The sequence below is a fragment of the Anomalospiza imberbis genome, chromosome Z (assembly GCF_031753505.1).
Source record: "Anomalospiza imberbis isolate Cuckoo-Finch-1a 21T00152 chromosome Z, ASM3175350v1, whole genome shotgun sequence".
Classification (NCBI taxonomy): Eukaryota; Metazoa; Chordata; class Aves; order Passeriformes; family Viduidae; genus Anomalospiza; species Anomalospiza imberbis.
The window spans coordinates 53,872,631-53,899,563 of record NC_089721.1 but is presented as its reverse complement, the minus strand read 5'-3'; the positions used below and the strand labels follow the sequence as shown (position 1 = coordinate 53,899,563).

At 41.1% G+C, this 26,933-nt stretch overlaps 1 long non-coding RNA gene across 1 annotated transcript; it reads right to left on the bottom strand.

Annotated features, from left to right (window-relative positions):
- LOC137465247 (uncharacterized) lies at positions 1–3,174 on the bottom strand. Its single transcript, XR_010994601.1, has 3 exons — positions 3,068–3,174; positions 863–954; positions 1–43 (listed from the first exon to the last, which is right to left on the bottom strand). It is a non-coding gene; the product is annotated as an uncharacterized lncRNA (long non-coding RNA).
- Positions 3,175–26,933: the final 23,759 nt, after the last annotated feature.

Below are 26,933 nucleotides of genomic sequence, written 5' to 3'. Positions count from 1 at the left end.
ACATCCTTCTCATGTGCCACTTCAGTTGTAGCTACCATGCAACCTACAGACAAGGAAAGGGTTACCACTCCCTGATTTTGCCATATGGTCTGGTCCCACCCAAAGCACATGATACTGTAAGATTTGATTTCTGCCTATATGTGAACTGGTTTTGGATCATCCTTACTCCCGTGACTAACGCAATCCACCTTCCATGAAAATAGTACTATCTCATTTAAATGGTAAAATCCTAACAGAGAGAACTGAGCCCACCATACACCTCTGCAGCTCTGTGAAGTATGCACACTTTCACAGAATGCACATATGCAAATATAATTTTGATTCCTTTGCTTCTACTTCTCACTGTGCAGAAAGAATAATTTATCTTCTCCTTGACTTTAAATGCCCTTGTAATAGACCATGTCTTTTAATGAATAATAATGGCAACAAGTTAAATTACTAGTAGTTGAGTGTGATTAAGGAAGTTAATTGCAAAGAAAATGGTTGGTTTATTGAATCATATGAGCATTCATTCCATTGGCTTTCACAAGAAATTCAGGGTGTGGTTTCCTGATCAGTTTAAGCTGATCTATGGCTAGAGTGAGCAAAGGCAGTCATGCCATTCCTCACCCTTGTGTTTTCACAGCTCTCACTGCAGTGACTAACAACTGCAAGGCAGCATGGTACCAGAATAATTTATTTTACCATGCAGTTCACATATGGCAGCTGCCACACTATGAGGGAGGTGCAGAAATGCACTGTTGAGAACAGTGCTGCTCTTTTGGCAGCAGATCTGAGTTTCAACAACTTCAGCCAAGAGGAAAACAGCAAGAGCAGGGAAGAATGGTATCAACAGGAGTAGACAAAATACTTTTTCACCTACCCACTCTGCAAAGAGTGTCAAAAATGCTGCCTCTAACTCCAACGTAAAACTCACGTCCACAAACCTGAAGAAATAGGCGCAATTTTCACATGCTGAAATGAGAAAAGAAAAAGTAAAAAAAAAGTCTCTTAAATATAGTTTTTCATTAAAAATATGCAGCACCAAATGAAAATGCAAGTACCAAATATATACAATGGTCAAAAGCAGGAAAACCAAAAGTAAAAGTGCAGTTACAGGCAACAGTTAATGAGTTCAAAAGAATTAAGAACTGCAACTTAAAACAAGAGCTGCAGGTGTAATTTTATCATGTAACTAACTCTCACGGTCATGTTTTGTCACAAGATTTTGTTTAATCAGGATATTCTCTAAAAGAAAGTTGACAAACACACTTGTACTTATCACTTAACACAGGATTAGTTCAGCAGAAAACCTGATAAATACTCCCTCATAGAACCCAAATCAACTGCTTATCTCCTCAGGGTACACAAAGCAGATTAATTGTTTTGACTACAGACTAGTCAAAACAATCAATGAACAGCATCAAATGAACAGCAATTTGACAACTGCTAGGGAAACTAGGAGATTTCTTTCTATTTTGCTATTTTCATGTTTACGATTGTGATAGATTATTTCAATTTCTGATTATATCAGACAGTAGTAGTAAACAAGATTTAGGAGTGAACAGCAAGCTCAGAAGGAGAGATAACTTCATTCATACTAGGCTATACTACATGTTTTCCACAAGCATATAACTCAAAGTGGGTTAAAAACAGGCATTTATGAAGCAACTATAGGAAAAAAACTGTGTAATTCTATGTAGAATATGAATTTTTAAAACAGGCTTCTGAGCCAGAAATCTATGGATAATAAGAAGGAAGTGGTTGATGACTCTTTAAAAGCTTGAGCATCATCTTCCAGAATTCCGAAGTCTTGTTACCTGAAGATTTAATCTGGTATGATAATGACTGAATTTTATTTGAAAATAAAATACCGCTGCTGTGTTTAGTGTTCCTGACTTTCCCTCTTACTAACCCACAAGGAGGCCACTAACTTCAACCATAAACACCCATAGGTCTAAGTACATATCTGGTCTGCTTTTCATAGCCAACAAAAAAATTACAGTTCACATCACTCTGGTTTCTTTGAATTTTATAAGTTTAACTTGAGTCACATAGTCCTGCTAACATAATAAGCTTAAATAAAGAACCAATTTCTTTGCCATAAGACTGCACTTCTCACAGCACTTTAGAGAAATTTTCTGATTAAAATAAAAATTATTTCTCTGTGTTTACTTTTACATATTCTTACCCTTATTAAATATAAGGTTTGGATCTCAATTAGCCTCAGCATTCCACAGAAAGAAATTGATGCCTCTATTTCGTTTCTGTATTAAAGCAGCATGAAAGTGTAATTTTTCTTTTTTACTTTTTTTTTTACTTTTACTTTTTTACACAATGAACTTGGGTTTATTACTTAAGTTTCAAGTTGAGAAACTTTATCAAGTCATAGAAAAACCAGCTACCGTCACACGATCCCAGCAATGAGAGCACAATAATTCAGACTTGTTAAAAATATTTTTATCTTCTGAGGACGACAAAGCTGTAGAAACTTCATCCCTGTAACAATCTGCTGAATAGTTAAGGCTTTCAGTAAAGTCTATAAAAATGCATTACAAGAATAACCATTCTGATTATTGATTAACTCCACAGAATAGATGTCAATCAGTTCGCTTCCACATATGCACTTCCACCAGGCACCAGCGACAAGGCAAATAGCAGCGGCTCCACGTTTTCTGCGCTACAGACAAGCACCCCCCAAACTCGGGGTAGTAAACTTCAACTACCACGTGAAACCGCAAATACCCAAAAACTCATCGCGATCCACCGCTAAGAAACCTGCGCGCCAAGGGATTTTTTTACCACCTTAATAGGGGTAACTCCGTAATAAAGTTTAAAACCAGGGAAAGCGCAGGCCTCGAGCGGCGGCCGCCACCTCCGCCCCGCGGAGGGACGGGAGCGCGTCCAGCCCCGTGGAGCGGCGCTTCCCGGCGCATCCCGGCCCGGGCGCGGGGCCACGGCCCCCGCAGGGCAGGAAACCGGCCCTGGCCACGGCCGTGGGGAAAACGCGACTCCGGCCGCCCTGGGAGAAAAAGAGAGAAAAAGAAAGAGGAAGAGAACGGAAACGAGACCCGCGCACACTGAGTACCACAAAGTTCCCCGCGGCAGCGTCCGGCCCCTCAGCTCCAGATCGGCGACGGCCGCCGGCTTCCTCCTCCCACGAGTACCTGGCGGAGCAGCCCTCGGGAATATCCCCACCCAAAGCCCGGCCCCTCCGAAACCCGGCCCCTCTCCGACACCCACCTTTCCTCTCCCTCCGACGGGGGCGGAGAGGACCTCCCCCAGCCCCTCTCTCTCCACCCCCGCTGCTCCGGGGAAGAAGGAGCCAGGATGTCCTGGTCACCGCCCCGCCCTGCCCTGCCCCGCCCCGCCGCAGGCGGCTCCAGGTAAAACTCTCGGCGCGCTCCCCTCGGCCAGCGGCCGCCGCCCGCCCCTCAGCACGGCCCCGGCGCGGCGGCGGAGCGGGACCCCCGGGCACGGCCCGGCGGGCGGGGAGCGCCCGCGGGCGGGGCCGCCCCGGCGCGGAGCCGCCCCGGCGCGGAGCGCGGCGCAGGCGCACCGAGGGCCCGCGCCCCTCCCCGGGCCCGGCCTCCATGGCGCCTGCGCAGTGCGACGGTCCCGCCGCTGTGGGGCGCGGTCGGGCTGGGTCGGGGCCTCGCCCGCCTGCGCCGGAGCACGGGAGCTTGGCATCAGTCATTCAGCTTCACTTAACGCTGAAAAAGACTCCGATGTGATCGAGTCCAACCTGTGACCGAACACCGTATCAACTAGACCATGGCGCTACGTCCAGTCCTTCGTTAAACACCTCCAAGGACAGTGACTCTACTACTTCCCTGGGCAGCCCCATTCCAAACTTTAATCACCCCTTCTGTGAAAAAGTTCCTCCTAATGTCCTCCTCTGGCATTTTTCCCCTTGTAGTGTCCCTGGCTGCCTGGAAGAAGAGAACGACCCTGACCTGGCCACACTCTCAAGGAATTGTAGAGAGTGATAAGGTCTCCCCCGAGCCTCCTTCTCTCCAGGCTAAACATTCCCAGCTCCCTCACCCGCTCTTTGGAAGACTTGGGCTCCAAACCTTTCCTCAGTTATGTTTTCCTTCCCTGGGTTCTCTCCAGAACCTCACTGTCTTTCCTGCTCAGAACTGAAAGCAGGACTTGAGGCATGGTGTCACCAGTGCCCAGTTCAGGGGAATGGTCACTGTTCTGGCCCTCTTGGCCACAGTAGTGCTGGTACAAGCCAAGACAACTGTGGGAGGCGGCCCAGAGCAGAGCACCTGGAGCAGCCAGGACAGAGGGAGAAAGCTGGCCACTCGGCTGGCACCACCAGATGAGATTCAGGTACCAGCCCTGACCTGGATGCTGGTTGTGCCATCCCTCCATGTGGCACAGCCTCAGCTCTGGCTGTTAACACTCTTAAAAGGTGGTCCGCCTTGTCCATGTAAAAGCTGGATATGTGGGTTTGTAAATTCACTGAGCCATATGTTAAGGAAACATCCCTACTTGACCGGGAGCCACTCTGGCAGTCAATCTTGCACCACTTAAGCTGGGATCAGGCCCCTTCACAGCTACACCCCCCTACTCACACAGTAACACCAGATTTCCACACCATTTCCACCCCAGGTTTCCCAGAGCAGAGTTTCAGATGTCCATATCCCCTTGGTGCAACAACTAAACAACAAAGTAACAGCTCAAGGTGGTGCCTCCAAGATCCATAGGTGGGACAGGGGACAGGTGTCTGGTCTCCTTGCTGGAGAGTAGAGTAGGAAGCTGGGTAATGCCAGGCAAGGTCTGGTGACATACTCGTGGCCATGTGCAATTCAAGTGTGCTGTGTCTACATCCTACTCCCTACAAGTGGGCACCCAAGGGCAAGAGGTGCCCTGGAGATACCAGATAGTGGCATCTGTGTTTCATGTAACTGCAAGGAATTGTGTTCCTCTGGTTGTGTCCTGTGTAGGGTGGACTTCCCTGAGCTAACTTCTTTTCTGGGCTGTGTTGTTAAAGAAAAGCATAGCCTCGATCAAATGGATTACAGTCACAGGACAAGTCTTGGATGTCCTGTGAGTCTGACAGACTTTACTCCTAGAAATACAGGAGTATCTAGAAGTTTGCTTTTCTCTTCCCCCATGAACTACAGGAACAAGACAAGTCACCATGATCAAAGAAGTATTTTGGGGTGTAGTTGTTTGAAAAAAATTAATTTTAGTCTTAACATAAGGGTCAAAAATAAATTTTAGACATAACAGCAGATTCAGAAATTATTATGTTTGAATCAGGTATTATGAGAAAAGGAAGTAAGAATATCAATGTATCTATTTTAGATATGCTGATATGAGAACATACATAGACACATATGAGAATATACTCATATATTCAGTATTTCCAATGTGTTGGAATATACTTTATATATGTTAGTAATTACATTTTTATATGTATATAAATCTAAAAATTAAGGATTTTGAGTCCTTTGAAAGAACTTTTCTTTAGAGGTCAGATTGTGAAAAATGACATACAGTTTCGTCCCTTAGCACACATGTTTCTTGTTACAAGTTAAATATACAACGTAATTTAAAAATACTATAAGGGTTCTCCTTAAATTGCTCTGTACACTATAAAAATAGAAAGAAGTGTGTTTTGCCAGTAATCTAGACTTTGCTGCCATTGAAGAATGCTTTTAAATTAACTTTCAACTGCAATTCACAAAGCCAACAGAAATTTTGATAGATTGTTATAACAGAAAAAGAAGATAAATCCTTTGTGATAGGGCCTGTGAGCTGGTTGCTAGCACAAGTAGGGAACAACAGAAAGGAAGAAAACTTTGATCATTCCCTTCCTGGGAGGCAAGGAGTGAGGGGAGAGAGAGAGATAAAGATAATGTGAGGGAAAACACTTCTAGGAAGCAAACTTGGGCTTTGGGAGTTCTAGTTATTCTTCACCTGTCACACTTCTAGTGGTTTTTTGTTTGTTTTCAGTTTGGAGGTTTTGTTCATTTGTGGTTTTGTTTGTTTTTAATTGGTCCCCTTATTCTATTTATTAATTTCGGTTTGCTTCTCTGATTGGTTATGTCTGCTGCTTTTTCTCTTTTTCTCATTAATTTAAACTGTATTCTTCCTGACCTATGTCAAATTAATGTTTCTTGCAACTTTAGGGAAGTCCATGGAGTTGTGCTGCCTATAAATTAGGTGTGTGTGATTGTGTTGAATGGAGATGTTGTTTCCAGCTGCCTCTTTTATATGGACATATAAACTGAATGATGGTCTTGTTTACTTTAAACAGGTATATAGTGTAATTTAATTAGATAGAACTTCAAGGAAGAACAGATATCTGTACGCACAGATCCAATCATAGTATCAGGGCCTGGGTGGACAATATTTTGTCTGCTCAGCATACAAATACAAGTAGACAGATCCAATTAGTCACCCTGATCTATTTTAAACAAGCCATGTTTATCTTGTTTTGGCAACACCATATTTTACTAAAAATTACGTGTCTTTGAAGTTATTCGATGAAATTTAAAGAAATTAACACTTGCTGTATTTTTCTCTTATTGGTATTGTTGTCCATATTGCTAACACTTGCTTACACTAAGAAGACAAACCAAAACCAAATTACCTGTTTCTGTGTTTTGGAGTTGTAATTGTAATTCCATGGTTTTGAGTGTTTATGACATAAATTAATATTTGGCAGCTAAAAGGTCTTCTAAGCTTCTCTCTATTCAATGAGGACCTATTATCCATTTTATGTAGCTCCTATTTACTCGGAATAATTTGATACATTGTTGTTTTTCAGGTAACTCTTCTATTAAAACTCCAGTTCCTTGTAATATGTTATGTTTATGTAACCAGATACATTTTATTTCTGAGAATACTATACAGTACCACTTCTAGTAGGAACTCCTTTGTTTAGTTTCCTGGAACAAAACAAAACAAAACAAAACAAAACAAAACAAAACAAAACAAAAAACCAAAAAAAAACCAAAAAAAACAAAACTAAGAGATTTCTTATCAGGGTAGTCATTGACTAGGTCATTTGACTTACTCCAGCCTGACAACACAAGGCTTTCAGCTAGAGACTGTAGCTCAAGAAATAACAGTCCTGATTAAACCTTGTAATTCACTGCAATTTTACCTGCTCCTCAGCTGTTGTGGTGCAACTAAACTGCAAAGTAACTCCACAAACTGCATTTAAAAAGGTAACTACCTCCACCTTTTTGGTTTTAGGATTAGTACAGTAGAGTAGCAGAGCAGACATCTGTAAAGAGCAGCCAAGGACTTCCATGGCCCAGCCCCTCTCAGGTTTACCATGCACTGTACAGGCTGAAAACTCCTGGTAGGGTATGGCTACACCACCAAACTGCTCATTGCGCTGAGAGTCAGAAATACAAGCTGCATCTCTGACTCTGCTGATCACTTCTAGAGTGAAATGAAAGTAGATGCTTTCTCTGACTAAATCAGTTCCTTTAAGGGAACCATTCAAAGTGACAATTACATATTGTGATTTACCATTCTGTGTCTTCCACTAAGAGGTCTGATGCACTGCAGAAAACTGGGTGCAAATTTTAGCAGAATTTTACAGGCAGTGAAGAAAAAGGTGAAATTGTTTTGCTAAGGTACTAAAATCTGTATTTATCAAAAACCTGAGTTTTGATCAGACTGAAATCACAGTGTGGCTGTGGTTCAGCAGCAGCAGCTATCTTTTTTTTTTTTTTTTTTTTTTTTTTTTTTTTTTTTTTTTTTTTTGTTGGGGTGGTGGGACAGGGAGAGGGTTTGTTGTTTTTCTTTCCTGAGATAAACTTTAGGTAAGCGTGAGAATGTGTAAAATATATGTGCTTTTGCCATAGTCATGCATTAAGATACCATTAAAGAATTTAGCTACGCTGTTTCTCCATAAAGTCTGTAATAACCTCGCATGAGGAAAATGGTTTTTAGTTAAAACCATTTGAGACCACATACCATTTGAGACCATGTTTTATCTCCTGATTTCAATGCAGAATCATTGTAAGATCACAGTAAACCTAAATAGCATTTATTGGCAAATATCAACAAATTAATATATGTCTGCCTCATGGAATGTACTAACTAAATTACCATTGCTGGAAACAACATAGCTAACCTGTTAACTATAGTCTGTTCAAATTAGTCCAGAGCTGGCAAGATCTTTGGATGCTTTAGAAGGTGGCAAAAGGTCACGTGAAAACAACAAAAGGCTTTGACAGAGTTTGGGTTTCAAGAGCATTGAAAAGGTGTGTAATATTTAACAATGGCAGAAACTGAAAGATATTATAGATGTGCTTGTTGATATAAAATTTTAGATTGTTGCTAGACCTTAAAGGAAAATGCTGATGCAAAATGTAGCAAATTTGGGATGTAAAATTATGCTCCAAAATCAGTATTTCTGCATAGAACTGACAGAATCTGTAAAATTTGGAACATACAGCCCCCACTCCCAATTAAGTAAATACATTTTGTTTTTAAAATAAATATTTGGCATTGGCCAGTTCAGAGGAAACCCAGAAGATCACCCCAAATCCATGTTTAAGCTCAAAAGTATCCATTTGAATCACAGAGCAGAGGATCAGGAGACAAATGACAGGCATAGAGCAAGAGGAGTACATGCTGTTTCAACTCTCAGGATAACCATTTTTCAATGCTGATAAGACAGGACCAAACACTTCCTGTTGTATCTGACTGTTTTGAGATACCCTTTGTCCTTGAGACAAAAAAAGTAGAAAAAATTAATAGGAGTCCATGCAGTGAGTATGGCAGCAAAGATCTAATTCCTAGTCTTTTTCATTGCCCTTCTCCCAGAATCCAGCTAGTATGAATCGGGTATGTATGTAATGCATCACTAATGAGGGGGTATGTTTTGAGGGTGCATCAGAAATTTTGGTATGTTCTCACTAACTGATAATACATACTTGGAAATGGTCAGGGAGTATTATATTTTGTTTCCCATTGCATTTTTTTATGCTGAATTGAGTTACTCACTGCCACCATTTACAAACCTGTTAGATGTTACTGGATGTGACAGATCAGAGAAGCATTTAAGGATTGTTATTAAGGAGGGCTTCCAGAGGCAGAAGTTACAGACTTATTTGTAAGAACAAGTGGGGCTCTTTTAGGAAAGCAAGTGTCTTTTCATCATGGGAAGGTCAGGTAGCAGCAAGAAAAGGCTGTTTCCCAAAGCAGGTTTGAGGAGAGCAGCCACGAGGCAGGCCAGGCAGTGACCTTGGCAATACGGTGCTGTCCCCTGGCACCAGAGGCAGGTGAATCCAAACAAAAATTCAGGCACAATAGAGCCAAGTGCACCTATGATGTAGCTAAGCAGAGACTGAAGGCAGAGACGTGAGGTTAAATGGAGGCTCCAGTCAGAAGGTGTAGATGTAGGCTCTGGGAGAAGCTTGTCAGGGCAACTGAAGGCTATTCGTCATCAAGGTTCCTGACAGGGTTGCTCTGGGTGTGGGCTCTCCTGTTGACTCTGGTTATTTCAAAGAAAGAAGATGGGATATCAAGATGAAGAGAAACCAGAAGAAAGGTTTTCATCTTCACTAGTGGTGAAGGGCTGTTTGGAAGGAAACTAATGGTCAAAGTTTCCTTTGAGCAGACTGTCTGTTGACAAAGCAGACATTGCTTTTGGATGAAGAAGTATTCCTATCTTTTTTCCCCTGATGGGACACAGAGTAATGATATAATCTTCTATTGAAAGCGATTCCTCCCCTAAGCCTTCTGGATAACATCAAAACACTCTGTCTCATGTTTTTCTCACTCAATTTTTCCCCAGATGGAAGTGGCTTGTTTGCATTAGTTGCTTTGTATTTTAACAGTACTTACAGTTATGATGTAGCTAATGTAGCTAATGAGAATATCTTCAGGATGTAATAATTTTGGTAATGAAACTGTGAATGTTGGAAATCATTTGGCCTAGGGTTTCTTAGCTGACTTGGTTGTTGACTGAAGAGAAACACCTATCTTGCCTATTTTAACCATCTGCTTTTCAGGACACAGACTAATTTATTGTAGTTGCATCTTAACATTCTGTGACATGGATTTCTGGTACAACTTATCTTCTGTAAAACTCTGTAAGTTTTCTCAATTTTTATTCAAGTGAGGCTACTGCTGTGCCTAATAATGGAGAAATTATCATATCTTTTATGTAAAGAAGCCTTTGTACTTCATTGTGTGAGCAGCACCACATGGGTATAACAGGTTTGTTGCCTCCTTCATGTGCCTTCCTGCTACATCTTGACATAACACCTGCGTAATAAATTTGTTAGCACCTCCAGGTGCCTTTCTTCTACAGCTTGACATAACAATACCCTCCAGTGGTAAGCTTTGTTTGTTTGTAGCATATTTGGAAGTGTCAGGAAAATAGCAGAGCTTCTAAGATGGCCAATTAGCTAATAACTGTTCTAGTGGAATATCATTATCACACAGCACACTTTTTTACTCCCTGAAGAATTTTCTTGACATTCTTCCAGTGTTTATGGAAGCAAGTTTCATTAATGGACCAAATTTCCTATCAGTGCATGGCTCTAACAATTGGAACAGATCTTTACTTTATGTATGTAGCATACTTATATTATTTTTTTCTTTCCAAATATTCAAATAATCTGGTTTTGGTAGATAACTGACAATTTAAATTTTCTTAGTATTCATATTGTCCCTTACAGACTTTGATTAATTTGAAAGAGTATCATGTTCACGACTTGTTATTTCTATACATCTGTCATTAGTTAGTTGTCCGTTAGGATGGTCCAATGGGATTTTAGAGTTCATTCCCACATTATACTTAGCAAATTACTGTTTCTAGCTCTACAGGCTTTGTTTCACAGATAGAGAAGCACTGGCTCAAATGAACTTTGTAAATAGCTAAGTTTACCAGCATACACATGACTGGGTGAGGAGTTTAAGCCAGGGAAACAGCTGCTGTATGTTTAATTTCTGGACACCTGGAATAAGGATCATTTGTGTTACTTGTATTACTTGTATGTTACTTGTGTTACAGTGTTGCTTGTATGTATTTTTTGACTACAATTAACAATTCTGTTAAACAACTCTTTGGAATTACTTGGTACCAAAAATTCACAGAGTTGCAGAGTTTGAACTCAAATTTGCTCATGTGTTTTGGTCATATGTGGTCACAAACAGGTCATGGCATATGGGTGATTCCTGAAGATTAATCTATTTGCAGTCCTGTGGATCTAAATAAAAAGTAAGCCATATAAGCATAAGCCATTTATGCCAAATTTTCTTAAGCTGTAGCATAGTGTCTGTTTGTGTCTTTTATCGGGTCATGGTTTAAATGTTAGAATAGTGCTGAAGGACTGAGACCAAATCTGGTAATTTTGGTCTTGGTCTTATGCCTCCTCCATTGGAAGAGCTTTTAATTGCTGCTGGTAAAAGTGTGTACTGTTGACTTAAACCTAGGCTTTCTTTCATACACCAAATTGTTCATAGACTCTCCTGAATGATCTTTTGATAAGCCCTGTCCTTTCTGCTCAGGTAGCCATCCATATTCCTGCCAGTTTTACAAGGCTACATCTGCCTATGTGAAGATACATTTCCACTCATAGTTCTCTTCTGCTTTTTTAACTAACTGTCAGGTGAGAAAGAAAATTAGAAAATGAACATGAGAAGTGGAGGCTTTTTTTTTTTTTCCTTTTAGGCTGAACTGGAAAGTAATATGAAAAAGGTGCCCTTAGTTTCATTTAAGAAGACTGCTTCTGCCAGCTCAGATTAGTCCCATTTTACAAACACTTGACCCAGTAACACTAAAGAAAAGGTGATAATCTAGCAGAAGATGAAGTGAGTGTGGGGAATAGGACCTGACCAATAGAGATTTGACACAGCTTTTAGGAGAATTTCTTTTCCACTCTTTTTTTTTTTTTCTTTCTTAATGACTTATTTTTCTCATCTAGTTCTAAGGAATGACTAATCAACTTTGTGTATGATTGTACTTGAACACAGGTGGGAGAAGATGCTCATTTGGGGAAGTTGGATATCTCTGATAATGCTATCAAAAGGTGATGAACATCTGTCAAAATCATAATTTATAAGATTAACAGCTCTATTAATGACTGCATTGTTGGTCTGCTCTTTCATGTACCCAGCCTCTTCTCTTTGGGTTGCCCATTCTTTAGGGCAGGGCTACTCACGCATTCTGTGTTTGCCCAGCAACTGGCCCACAGGATTCAGTCTTTAGTATATTCCAGATAAGCTAGAATAGAATAGAATAGAATAGAATAGAATAGAATAGAATAGAATCGAATCTTTGGAAGGAACCTACAAAGATCATCCTGTCCTACTACCTGGCCCCTTCAAGGCTAACCAAAAGTTAAAGCATTTTGTTAAGGACATTCTCCAAATGGCTCTTGCTTGGGGAATCATCCTTCTCTTTGGGAAGCCTGTGCCAGTGTTTGACTAGATAAGACAGACTAACGAAACAATCCACAATCCTCCTAGACTTTTACTTTTGCTCCTTCTGGAGAATCACACACACAGAATTGCACACAGAATGACTAGGTTGGAAGAGACCTTCAAGATCATCGAATCCAACCCAGCTCTAATACCTCAACTAGACCATGGCACCAAGTACCACCTCCCCAGGCAGGCCATTACAGTACTTGATCACTCTTTCCATAAAGTACTTTTTTCCAAATATGCAACCTATATTTCCCTTGACGCAGCTTGAGACTGTGTCCTCTGGTTCTGCCAGTTGCTGCCTGGTGAAAGAGACCAACCCTCACCTGATTACAGCCACCTTTCAGAGGTTGTAGAGAGTGATAAGTTCACCTCTGAGTCTACTTTTCTCCAGGCTAAACAATGTCAGCTCCCTCAGTTGTTCCTCACAGGGCTTGTGTTCCAAGCCCTTCACCAGCCTTGTTGCTCTCCTCTGGATACGCTCAAGTGTCTCAACGTTCTTCCCAAACTGAGGGGCCAGAACTGGACACAGCACTCAAGGTGCAGCCTCACCAGTGCCAAGTACAGGGGAAGGATGACCTACCTGCTCCTGCTGGTCACACAATTCCTGATACAGGCCAGGATGCTGTTGGTCTTCTTGGGCAGGGCACACTGCTGGCTCATGTTCAGCTGGCTGTCAGCCACTACCCCCAGGTCCCTTTCTGCCTGGGCACTGTCCAGCCACACCGTCCCCAGCCTGTAGCACTGCAGGGGGTTATTGTGGCCAAAATGCAGGACTTGACACTTGGACTTATTAAACACCATCTTACTGGACTCTGCTCATCCATCCAACCCTTCCAGGTCTCTCTGCAGAGCCCTCCAACCTTCCAACAGTTTGACGCACGATCCCAGTTTAGTGTCATCTGCAAATTTACTAATGAAAGACTCAATTCCCTCATTCATGTCATCAATAAAAATATTGAACAGAACTGGCCCCAGCACAGACCCCTGAGGGACACCACTGGTGAGCAGCCACAGCTGGATGCGGCATTGGTGAGCAACCACAGCTGGATGCAGCACTGGTGAGCAGCCACAGCTGGATGCAGCACTGGTGAGCAGCCACAGCTGGGTGCAGCACCATTCATCACCACTCTCTGGGCCCGGCCATCCAGCCAGTTCCTAACCCAGCAAAAAGTGCTCCTGTCCAAGCCGTGGCTGCCAGCTTTTCCAGGAGTGTGCTGTGGGAGACAGAGTCAAAGGCCTTGCTGAAGTCCAAACAGACAACACCCACAGCCCTTCCTGCATCGATCAGGCGGGTCACCTGGTCACAAAAGGAGACCAGGTTGGTCAGACATGACCTCCCCCTCCTAAACCCAAGCTGGCTGGGTCTGATACCCTGGCCACACTGTAAGGGCTGCATGATGACACTCAATATAAACTGCTCCATAACCTGACTGGGTACTGAGGTCAGGCTAACTGGCCTACAGTTACCAGAATCCTTCTTCCCACCCTTTTTGTGAATGGGGGTCGTACTGGCCAGCTTCCAGTCATCTGGAACCTCACCACTGAGCCAGGACTGTTGGTAAATGATGGGGAGTGGCTTCACAAGCTCATCTGCCAGCTCCCTCATCACCCTGGGATGGATCCCATCTGGGCCCATAGATTTATGAGCATCCAGTGGCTCAGCAGTTCTCTGACTGCCTCCTCCTGGAAAATAGGGGGATCATTCCTCTCCCTGACACCATCTACCAGCCCAGGAGGACAGTTGTCCTGAGGGGAAGCCGTCTTCCCACTAAAGACTGAGGCAAAGAAGGCATTAAGCACTTCCGCCTTCTCATCTGCAGTTGCTAAGTTCCCTCCCACATCCAGTAGAAAACAAAGGTTGGTCTTACTCTTCCTTTTGCCATTAATATATTTGTAAAAACATTTTTTATTATCCTTTAGAAAACTTGCCAAATTTAGTGAAAACTGAGCTTTGGCTTCTAATTTTTTTCCTACGTGCCCTAGCAACCCCCTAACTCAAGTTTATCACCTGTGGGCCTGCTTCCAGGCAGCCCAGCTTCATCCCCTTCTCCCTTCAAACCTAGTTTAAAGCCCTCACAATAAGTTCCACCAGTTCACAATCTAAAATCCTTCTGCTCTTAACAGAGAGATGGAGCCCATCCAGTTCCAGCAGGCCAGATTGCCCCATGATCAAAGAACCCAAAATTCTGCTGATGACACCAACCTTTAAGGCACTTGTTGACAGTGTGGGCTCTCCTTTTCCTTTCACTGTTTTTCTCTTGCACAAAAGGGACTGAGCAGAACACTACCCATACCCCTGTCCTATCAATTACCTGTCCCAGTGCCCTAAAGTCCCTTTTAATTGCCCTGACACTCCTCTTTTCAATCTCATCACTGCCAGCTTGGAGTATCAGCAGTGGGTAATAATCAGAGGGCTGAATCAGCCCAGGGAGTCTCTCGGTAATATCCCATACCAGGATGCCAGGGAGGCGGCACACCTCTCCGTGGGGTGGGTCCAGTCAACATATGGGGCCCTCTGTTCTCTTCAGAAGGGAGTAACCCACTACAACCACCCTTCTTTTTTTTTTTTTAATGTCAGAGGTGGTGATCCATCTGACAGATGAAGCGTAATTGGGAGGCTCTCTGGGCAGATCAGTTTTCTTCTACGTCCTCTGACTGACCCTCTAGATCCAGGGCCTCATACCTATTCGGAAGTGGCACCTGGGTAGGTGATGGGGGTCAGGAGGAATTTTTATTACTTCCCAGAGTAGGGACCCATTTCTACTCCCCTTCATCCACCAGTGTCATCCTATTGCTCCTCAGAAATGTCTGACAACTGAGAAACTTTGTCAAGCAGTTGCAGTACACAGTCTCTTTATATGTTTCTTGTAGCATTTTTTTGTGTTCCTCCTTTTGGACAGAGTAGGAATACCTGTTAATATTTATTCTCTATTATTTTCAAGTACAAATATCCTTTGACCATAGTATGAAGACTTCAGATTTAGAGAATGTGCCTTATTTCAGTTATAATATATTGGGATATTGAGAGCCCTTTACAGTCTGAAGGAATAAAAAATGTAGTATTTGTAAATAGAACTTAACTTTATATAATGCACTGGATGGCAGTCATTTTAATCTGACTTATGGTAAGGGCAAGTCTGCAAGTCTTTTGTACTGAGATCCAAGGACTTAATTTAGGCTCTATGAGACACAGGATCAAAGTTGCAAGGAGTTAATTTCTGTGTTGGGGACACTGGGCAAAATCCTTAAGTGTGTTTCTAAATCTACTTCTGTTTTCAAGCTGTGTTTTCAGAACTTGAAGAATAGAAGATGTGACCAGTTGTATCAATAAGAATGATTTTTGAGAAATCTTGAATGGGTATTGTGTCAGAGAGGAGTTAATTAAACATAAGTTTTTCTTGTATTATTGTAAAAGTGACCAAGAAGTACTTGGCAGCAGTGGGCAGGAAAGGTGGCTAAAACCAAGGTGGTGTAGTTGTAAACTCAGAGAGACAAAGAGAATAGGTTTATCTTACTTTCTCATATTCACGAGGGAGCACCTGAAAATGTCTCTTGAAAAACTCCAGCCAGAAGTCATTATATTAAGGAAACTACTTAAGATCTTTCTTAACAATAATACTATTTTGAAGAATATTAAATACTAATACATGAGGTTTTGAGACAATCCTTGTGGTTGTATCTTACTCAGTTCATATTTATGTGTATTTTAAAATTTAAATCCAGTAAGTCCACATATTCAGACCTTTGTACATGCAAGATAATCATAGATGCGTTCAGGGTAAATCTTGCATGCCTGAAGCAGATTCATTGTTCATCTGAAGTCAGTTATTTCATGTTACCTTGCCATTTGTTTAAATCTCGAGTAGATTTACATGCACACAGGTTCACAACAAACAAGCAAACAAACAAATCCCTGTTAAAAAGTTAATGTTTTTGAACAATGCACACTTAGGGTCAAGTCCAGTTTTCCCAATGTTCAGTCAGTATTACAGAACCTAGTGGGACTCCAGCACGTTACATGAACAGGATTGAACATGTAGCTGAACTGTTTCTTTACCCATGAAATTGTGTCCTTCCAAGATGATTAGAGTGTCACAATGGTCTGTGCTTCACCTCACTCTAGCAGACTTCAAAACAAAGTCAGACTTTATCTGTAGTAAGCACCCTTGTTAATTCCTGCTAGCACAACCTTGAGTAAGAACAAAACCCATAGTGTGCCAAATTGTTACTTTTTTTGTCTAACTCTTGCCAAGTTCCCAGAAAGGAGCTGGACCTTTCTCAGTGGTTCCTTGGGACAGAGCATTATAGATGGGCATATGTGTCTTTGCCAGAGACATGTACAAATTGTTCAGGGTGTTTCCAACACTACTACTGTTTTGGAGTTCTTTGAAAGAGTTTGTAAGGATGCTGTGAATAAAACTATTTCAGGTCAGTTATCTGTATGAACAGTGATAGGACATTCAAATTTCCTGCTGCTTTGGCAGAGTTGCTCTGCGTTCATCTCCAGTATGACACTGAGAGCACAGAGAGACATTCATTCTTGCCCCTCAAAAATGACACTTGCTGAAGGATGGAAGAAAGGCAACTTTTGTTTCACAGCTGCCCTCCAGCCATTCCTTTTCCTTTCCATTGAATATAAAGCTGCATGTCTGCATCTCATAAGCAAAGAGATGATAGGAGAAGAGAGAAACTGAGGTTTCATCTAGGTGGCAGATCCTTCTGTGGGTTCAAAGCCTATGCTGAGTTTGAAGGCAGAAGCTTTAAATGTTGGAGCACTTGGGGTCAGAAGTTGTTGAGAGCATCATGGCAACTGGGGAGAAACCTTATTCAACCTCAAAATGTTTAAATACACATCAAACAAGGTACATAATAATTTTGTGAAGATCTGAAGTGTATTTCACCTACTTGAGTAACAGATATTCGGTCTTGAAAGATCTGCAAAACACTGAACCATGGACAGATATGCTGCATTACACTGCCTCCTCCACAGATGTCAGAATTACAAGATAAATGTTATAGAAAGTAACTTGTAAAATTGAAGGGTCTTATTCTGGTTACAGCACAACAGAGTGTGCACACTTTAGGCTCTGAAGTATTTCTCAGGTATTTGGACACAAATTCAACCTCTAGCATGGTCTTTTAACAGTGCCGTGCATGTGGGCACTAATATGCCAATGTAAACCTTTTGCTGCAGCTAATTTCTGTAAACACTTGTACAAGACAGCTGCAACATTCCTGATGAATATTACTAATAATTATGCATGTTTGAATGTATATAGTATTTGATGTTGCAAACTTTATTTTAAAGCTAGGGAAACATGGTTTTAATGGTACCTTGATTTTTGTTAAAAATTTCTTTTTCCAAAGAGACACTATTTCTCAGCTTTTGTTGAATACTCACTTTTCCCCAAGATGTAGGCCCTTCTCCTATGGACATATTAAAGCTGGTATGATCAATGATCATTGGTACTTCAGAATATTCCTATCCTGTGCTAGCAAAGTGGCTCATTTTCACAGCTATCTTGAAAGTACTGGGGGAAAAGGTCTGTCTTGTGGAGTTCACAATACAGATAGATAAAATATGGCAGAGGAACGTGCATAGAAATAATTGCCCAAGGTGACACAGCTGAGCTGGAGCTGAAACCCAGCAGTGTCCTTTGCACTATCTTGCATGCCAGCTTTGCTTAGTCTCACTGAAATAGAGTACCCCATTTTTACCTGTTTTGAAATGTCTTTTCTGATACATCCTTCATAAAGAAGTGCATTGTTATATTACAGCCCATTGTTATATTCTCCCTGCTGCTGATAGCATGACAAATGCTGAAATCCAGCCCCTTTTCCTATGGTGTTTTTCACCCCATTTAAATGCTTCTTTTGTTGCATTCCTTGCCCATCCTGTAGTCAAGATCCATAGTTATAGAATACCAGCTAAATAGAGCTTCCTGAAGAAAATTACAAGGCCAGGAACACTAGATGGCTCACAAGATGTTTAAAGAATGTGTAATTTCTTCTGCATAAACAGCTACTCATAATCTGATGCTTCGGACTGCATTAAAATAAGGTGCATTTAGTAAGAGACTGCATTGTTTAAAGCTGTACAAACAATTTTGGTAGAAATAAGAGTGCCTCATTTTCAAAGGCACTGGGAAATGGAAAAAGTGAGTTTTGTGGTTGGCACAGGTGGTCTGCCCTTGTCTGCAGTTAGCCTCAGCATATCAAATGAAGGAAGAATGTAGCAGGAGTCTTTTTAATTAATCTTCATGTTTACATTGGCCCTTCAGTTCTTTGTATGCTCAAGTATGTGAATGTACAAAGGGAAGGCTGCACCTTAGTTAATATGTTATGTAGTGAGATTTTGTCAGCCTGGCCTTTATGCTAGCTGTACTCACTGGTAATTTATTACAGACTTATTAAAAGCTTCACTTTGAAGAAGGTAATGACTCTATTTCAGCTTTTTGTTTTGGTTTTTTGTGGGCTTGGCTTTCTTAAAAACAATTTTAAGATCTGCATCAGTGAGATATCAAGCAGAAATAAGAAATTACACATGGACACTTGGCTTAGTCACAAATTTTTCTAGCCATCTGCATTTAGTTGTGCAGATGTTACAATCAGTATTCCCCATATATCAACTAATTTTGAGATATGTTACTGTGAAGGTTATAGCATAGCTATTCCTTCTATGTTTTCCTCTTGGTTTTCTGTATATCACATACATAAGCTAAAGCATGCAGAATCCACAAAGTCAACAAAGAGCATTGTCTTCACCACTGCTGCAATGTGGAAACACAGTCAAAATAGAAATAACCCAACCATGAGATTGCCTGTTATTTTGGTGTGCTCAACACTGAAAAGTTTTTGCTGCCATGAATGATGTAGATTAAGGAATTTGGAAGATTACTTACACCTATAGCTGAACACAGCTCAGTTAAATGTAACTGTACTGGCAAAAAAATTAAATAATCCTTTTGACACTATACAAAATTAGGTAACAGAGACTAACAAAAGGTTTATCATGGAAATGTCTTGCTTGCAAGAAGGAGAAGAAGCTTGCTTTTAGTTGCACCACTACTGGTCTGAATTGCTTTTACAAAGAGAACCACTGCATACTGTTTTATAAAAAAAATTCAGCTGCAGTCCCATTTCAGCTGCTTTGTCCTCACACTGATATCACAGTAAAACTCCACAGAGCTGCTGGTATAAGACTGGTAATAAAAATCTGTTGATTCCTGTTCAATATCACAAAATATATGCTGGAAAAGAACAAGTTAACTGTTTCTGAAGAACACATGTTCACTAGCAGAAAATTGTGGAAGAGATCTGTAAGCACACCCTATCAATCACCTGAGGAGAAGGGAAATGCACTGTTATAAAAAGGAAGGACCCAGATTATTTGCTTTTGAGACAATTTTTAGCATCTTAGTGTGAATGGAGAGAAGGGAACTCTGGTTCTTAGAAGAAAGCAATTCAGCTTCCAGTGAGCTGTAAGGAAGAACACAGCACTAAAAGAAGTTTAGAGTCATTCTAATGGTTTTCACTTCCCTTTCTGGAGTGAAAGCAATGAAGTCAGTATGGCTTTACTGAAAAGCAGATCACAATTGACAAATATGGTGCCCTACTACGATGGAGTTACAGCAGTAATGGATGAAGGAAGCATGATTTACATCATCTGTCTTGGACTTGTGCAAAGCATTTTATGCTCTTCCACATGATATCCTTGTCTCTAAGCTGGAGTTGATGCATGTAACACTTGGTGGATAAGGAATTGGCTGGATGGTTGCATTCAAAGAGTTGTGATCACTGGCTCAATGTCTGTGTGGAGACCAGTGATGAGTAGTATTCCTCAGGGATGGCCACAGATGCCTTTGTTAGTGACACAGCCAGTGCACCCTCAGCAAGTTTGCTGGTGACACTGGGCTGTGAGGTACAGTCAACATGCTGCAGAGAAAGGGATGCCATCCAGAGGGACCTTGGACAGGCTTGAGAGCGGGCCCCATGCAAATGTCATAAACTTCAACAAAGCCAAGCGCAAGGCGCTCCACCTGGGTTGGGGCAATACTAAGCACAAACATAGACTGGACCAAGAATGGATTGAAAACAGCCATGAGGAAAAGGACTTGGGGTAGATGAGAGGCTGGATGTGATCCAGCAATGCCGGGTCCTGGCAGCACCCTAAGCCAATGTGTGCTGGCAGTCTGTAAAGCCAACCATATCCTGGGCTGCATCCCAAGCAGCATGGCCAGCAGGGAGAGGAAGGGGATTCTGTCTCTCTGCTCTGCTGTGGTGGGACCCCCCCAGCATGCCGCATTCATCTCTGGGTCCTCAGCATAAGGGCATTGACCTGTTAGAATGAGTCCAGAGGAGAACCACGACAATAAGCAGGGGCTGGAGCACCTGTCTTACAAGGACAGATTGAGAGGGTCAACGTTTTTCAACCTGGAGATGAGAAAGCTCCAGGGAGAAATTATAGCATCTTCCAGTATGTAAAGGACCTACAAAAAGGCAGGAGAGAGATTTTTACAAGGGCATGTAGTGACAGGACAAGAACGAATGGCTTCAAGTGTAAAGAGGGTAATCTTAGGTTAGATAATAGGAAGAAATTCTTTCCTGTGAGAGTGAGAGGCACTGGAACAGAGAAGCCATGGATGCCACATGCCTGGAAGTGTTGTAATCCAGGCTGGATGGGGCTGCGAGTGATCTGATCTATTGGAAATTGTTCCTGCCCACAGCAGAGGTATTGGAACTAGAGACTGTTTAAGGTTCCTTCAACCCAAAACATTCTATGATTCTACATGTCTAGAAATGCTAAGAAAACTCACCATTAGCTTGTTTGTGCATATGGAACTGAGGTGTTCTGAAGGATTTATGTGTGAAACTGAGCGTTTCAGCTTTCTGGGGCTCTTGTAAACAGCTTCTTTACACCAGAAGTGGGAAACAGAGAAGCTTGGACATGGCCAAACACAGTGGACAGACAGCTGAACTTCAGAATAAAAATCTCAGTAAAGGATTATGCAAAACCTAAACTGTAGCTTAGGGAGGATGTGCAGAAACCTGAAGCGGAAGAGGTCCCAGATGAGAGAGCCTGGAATGTGATGCTGACTGAGGATTCAGGAGTGCAGTGCCTTACCAGCAAAGTGGTGAATAGCTAACAAGGGGTGCTGCCAGGTACTATCACAGGCCATTATTGTCAAGACCCAACTCACAGCTAGATCCCTGTGGTCAGACCTTTGGACCTACACAGTGTCTCATGGAAATAACCGCACAGACCAAGGCAGCTTTTCCTTATAATAAAACTCACCAAAGCCAGCGGATACAGATTCTGTTTGGTTTAATGAGAAATAATATTTTATAATCTTGTGGTGTCAGTTAGGTAACAGAGAAAACTGTTTCACCAGCTTCTCCTGGCTTGGGGTTGTGTTGTATTTTGTCCCCTTGTTTTAGATTAGTTTTAATACATATTATATCTCGTTGTAGACTGATTTTTTTCAACCCAATCACATCCAGAAACCACGGGTTTGTATCATCATTTTGTGTAAGGTTTTAGTTTTATTTTAATAAGCTTAATTACTAATATTTCTTTGAAGTTGTATGCTTCAGTCTTGATCCGGTGTATTTGAATATGTTTTATCTTATATTTCTCACGCTTGAATAAATATTTGTTCATCAAGAATACTCATAAACCTAAGTCACTGCTCCAAGCATTAGCATCACAGCTTTCTTCATTTGCTGTGTTTCACTGTGACTTATTATTAACTGACTTCCTTTGTAAAAAATAAATCATGTTGTTTATTTTTGACAGTCCTGCTGGTATTTGATATTATTTCACTGCGGTAGGGCTGTCCTTATGTTTATTCTAAAAAACAAGGTTTCTTAATTTGTTTTAAATTCTTCTTCTCCTGAATTTCTAATTGATATTTTTTTCCAGTGTCTTGGCTTATGTCCTTGTTTTGGAAAGTTTTATTTCTTTATTTTATTTTGTGTTTGCTTGTTTTGTTTGTGGGTTTGTTGCTTTGGGTTTTTAAATTTTTTCTGGTTTATTACTGTTTTTTAAATAATGTTCAGATAAGTGCTGTAGACAGCTTAGAACATATTCTAACAATTTTTCTTTGACCTGTTCATTAGAATACCACATAGATCAGAAAACAGTAATTCTGATTGCTGGCATATTTCCTGTCTTTTCCCTTTGATCTATTAAATAACTGCTCTATAAGATGGCCTCTCAGGCAATTCTTTGTAAAGAAAGTGTGCCTTTCCCCAGAGAGGTTTCTGCATGGATCAGAAGGCTGAAGCTGTTGGCCTCATCCAGTGGAAGTGTTTACAGCCTGAATTTTCCCTGGAATTGTAGCTGGAAGAGTTGACAGCTGTGTGGATGCATAGTAGCAGGAAACATTTGGCTGATCAAGCAGTGCTTTGCCTATCATTAGGGAGAACTTTGTCTGGTATTAACAAGAACACCTCTCAGTTTAGAAACACCCACTCCTGGTGAACCATTGTTAACCTTCTGCAATGGTGCTGTATGGTGCATCAAATGGCTGTGGTTATTTCACACACAGCATTATGTGTCTGTGTGTGTCTGGCGGGGGAAGTTTTTCTTTGCAGTAATTTGTTCTCACTTTCTTCTAGGAAAAAATAAAACTGGTACAGGCACAGTTTCCTTCTCTGCCAGATGCCCTACTGTCACCAGAGGACACAAGGAAAAACGACGCACCACAGCTTTGGTCGCCATGAAGAGACTAATTTATTTCTTCTGACTCCAATCATTTATAGTTCTCAAAAGGTGCCAGTGGATTGGAAGGTGAACGTGCCACCTCTCCAACGACACTGGACAAACTACCAGTCTATCAAATTTCTCCGCCTCTATGAAAGAATGCAAAACAATAGGTTGTTTACAGAAAGTTGTGTGAGAAAGTTCTCTACAAGAATGTAAATTCAGAAGGCTTTAGAAAATCCTAAGAAATCAGGGCGACACCCTACCTCACTGAGGTAATTAGCTTTATTTGCTCAGCTTTGCGTGCTCAGAATAAAATTAGGCTATTTGTTTAAGTGACAAATATCAGAGTAAATCCTATACTGGCCTGTACTTCACTGAATGCAGTTACTAATTGAGTCACTGGTTGATTTACATAATGGTAGGATTACACAGGATGCCTTTTCATCATGGAGTATTGCTCCTAATTTTTATAGCATGCGCAAGAACAAGACATATGTTGACACATAAAAATAAGAAAGCTCTAATATTCAGAATGTGCAGGAGTGCTACAAAGGAGTGTTTCCACTTGGGAAAAAAGTGTGTTACAGATGGACTAGTTTACTGATCCTGCAGCTTTTCCTTGTGCAGATATTTTAATTCTCATTCTCATTATTTTGAAGACCAAGTTTAAGACAAACACAAATACACATGTACATATATAATGCACAGCACCAAGGAAACGTTTATCTTTCTCTTCACTGAGTTTGATGGCTTATTCAAGTTTCCAGTGCACTTGCACTCAAGTTTGAGTTTCACTTTCAGTGAGGAATTCTCAACAACATTCAGGACTGGATCTTAAAAAGGCTGAATGGCTTGGTAGCTAGCAAAGAGTTTCCTTTCACAAAGTTACATTTTAAGCAGTATAAGCAACAGAAAACTCCAATAATCTGATAATTACTAATCACTAATAATTAGAAGTTAAAAGAAAAAAAGAAGCCAAAAACTGGCATTTACCTGATCCTTGCTGTTTTATATAGAGTAATAAGGCTTTGAAAGAATGTATCAGCTGAATCAAGACATGCAGAATGAAAGTCTTAGCAGCAGCATCTTGAGAGGAAAGGTAGAAAGAAGCTGCACTCTGCTATTTGCACAGCAAGTCTGGTCTTATCAGTACAAATCTGCAGAAGTACAAGGAGACACAAGAAAAGCCAAAATGACAAAGACTGGGTTACTGTAGGAGCTAAGCCTCTAGCCACAAGTATTCTCATTCACAGATGACTGACTTAGAATTATTCTGAGTTACCATGTGCATTTGTATTTAGTGAATGACTCAGTATCAAGTGGTAAAGAATTGATCTTCCCTCCGCTGCTTAAGGATTTAAGAGCTACATGGGAAAATTCCAGCCTGCTTGATGCTCGTGGCAACGTGTTCAGTCACAGATTGAAGCATAATCCTTACATGTCTGTTTTCACTTGATAATAATTCAAGTGACTGGCACACAGACAGAAGCAGGCAGTAGCAGGCAGATTGTGAAGTTGCTCAGTGGTGCAACTGAGATATATTTATCTCAGTGTATTGTTTCAATATATGAGACCATGTTTCATGGTTCATAGAGATGCCCTACACAGAGAAGATCATAGATGATAATTTCCTAGGTCATCATAGAGGCTGTGTGAGACAGGGCTGTGTCGGTCATTTAGGAAACATGCAGAAGTGGCAAGTAAGTTCAGTGGGCAGGTTGCCTGAACAAAATATGTGCTATTCCTTCCATTTATATTCCTAGCAGGGTAAGGACCAAAAATTCCAGTGATATTCAGGAAGTGAAATGGAACATGGACTGTGAGCAGCTTTGAAGTGAGGGAGCTGTGGTTAAACTAAAACAGTGCCTGCAGTCATTTGCATCCCTGTTGGTAAGAAGGCACATCAACTAATGTGCAACTACTGCAGTACATAGCTCAGTATATTGAAGGTAAACTGTGTGAGTTCAGCAGTTGCTCTGCAAGCAGGACAGGAAAAGTCCCTGGCTCTATACAGAAGACGTGAGGAAGGCAACTCCTTATAAGGACCCTCTCAACAATACAAGCTTGGGAAACGGAAATTACAGGTGTTAATCAATATTTGAGCAATTTTGAAAGCTGAGATAATTTATTTCTTATCAGAGAGAAATTATTGCAAGGAAGATTTTAAAATAAATCATCAGTGAATGCAGGTAACTGAGAACAGCTATTGGAAACATCCACCCTAAGGTGACAGATGCCTTTACCCCTCAGCAATGTGTGTAGTTTGTCTTTACGTAAACTATCATTACCTATTGTTGGTGTTTCAGTAGAAAGCAACCTATTTGTATACCTCTACAAGCAGTGCCTGCTCTTTGCTTTCTCTTGCCCTTTTTTGCTTGCTCAGTCAGGTGCTCATGGCAGAGATCCTTGATCCTGCTGCCACCTGAACATTTGGAGGTGCCCATGCCTCCAGCCACAGACCCATGCCACTGTGGCAACAAAGGGAGAGAATTTTTCCTACACTAAAAGCAAGGTTGATGAGAGTACATCTGTCCGAGTTCAGGAGGCCTGTGGTTTATATTAGAATTATTTGACTGATTATGAGAGACGACTCAACCCCAGTGAACACCTGCAGTAACAAATCTGCTATAGACAAGAAACCCAGACTGTCATGGATGATGACCCCAATGGCAGGCATACTTGGAGCAACTGGAAAAGCAGCTCTCCTGTCCAGAAGCCTCTCAAAGGGTTATTTCAGAGGCTCCCTTCTTTTCTGAAACACCACGATGAGATTGTGTGGGGCTCTTTAAAAAATGTGACAGTCGTGCTTTGATTCAATGCAAGATCTGTGTGGCAATAAATCTCTCCAACTACCATTAATGCTATTTTTCATCAGAAGGGCAGTGGTGTGGCAGACAGGAGCAATTTCTTTGTTAGTTTCCTCTTTGAGAAAAACCTTTCCTTTGGAACATGCCTTATGGTAGTGATTACCAAAAGAATCACAGTCTGCAGTGTCTTTGCTGCACTATTTTTCAAAGTCCTTTCTTCAAGGCACACCACTCAGCCTGTAATAACCCTTTCTTCCACTGAAAATCCTTTAACATCTGAATTACCTTTTCTCACCCTCAGCCTTTAGCAAAGTGCAAATAGACTAACTAATCCACATTAATTTCTATTAACATACTTACCAAGGATGAATAAACCCTATGGAAGTTCAAAAATAACATGAAATTATACAAAGATACTACATTTTCATCTTCTTCACTGGGGCCAAACACACCTGCAGAGAGAAGGACTGAGACTCAGCTACAAGTCTCTGTTCTGTAGCTCAGCTCTCAGGTGAAGCATTAACTTTTTATTTATAACTCTTCATACAGTGTTACCCATCGTTATATTCAGGAGGACCATAGTCAATGAAACCAGAATGTATTCTCAGTCAGGTTATGAATTCTCAGTCAGGTTTCAAAAACATTCGATAAATACAGCAGTATTTCTTCTATGTGACATTTTACAGATTATTTGCATTGTTCCTTCTTTTCCAGCTCATGGTTAAAACTGTGTGCTAACTGTAAAACAAAAATTATTTTTCTAAAGGAGATGAGCTAAAGTTTTAAGGTGGCAATTATGTAGGTATCTCTGGTTCTGATGCTGGAAATGCTGCATAGAAAATATTTTGTTTTCAGTATCTCTGCTTAAGAGCTTGTAACTTACTATACCAGCACTGCAGAAATAAACCACCTGTTAGCAAATGAAACAGCACATAATATATAAAGTTTCTCTTTGGTTCTAGCTTTTAATTTGACTTTGTCTTCTTTTAAGTAAATTATTAATAATATCTTCATTTTCAAAC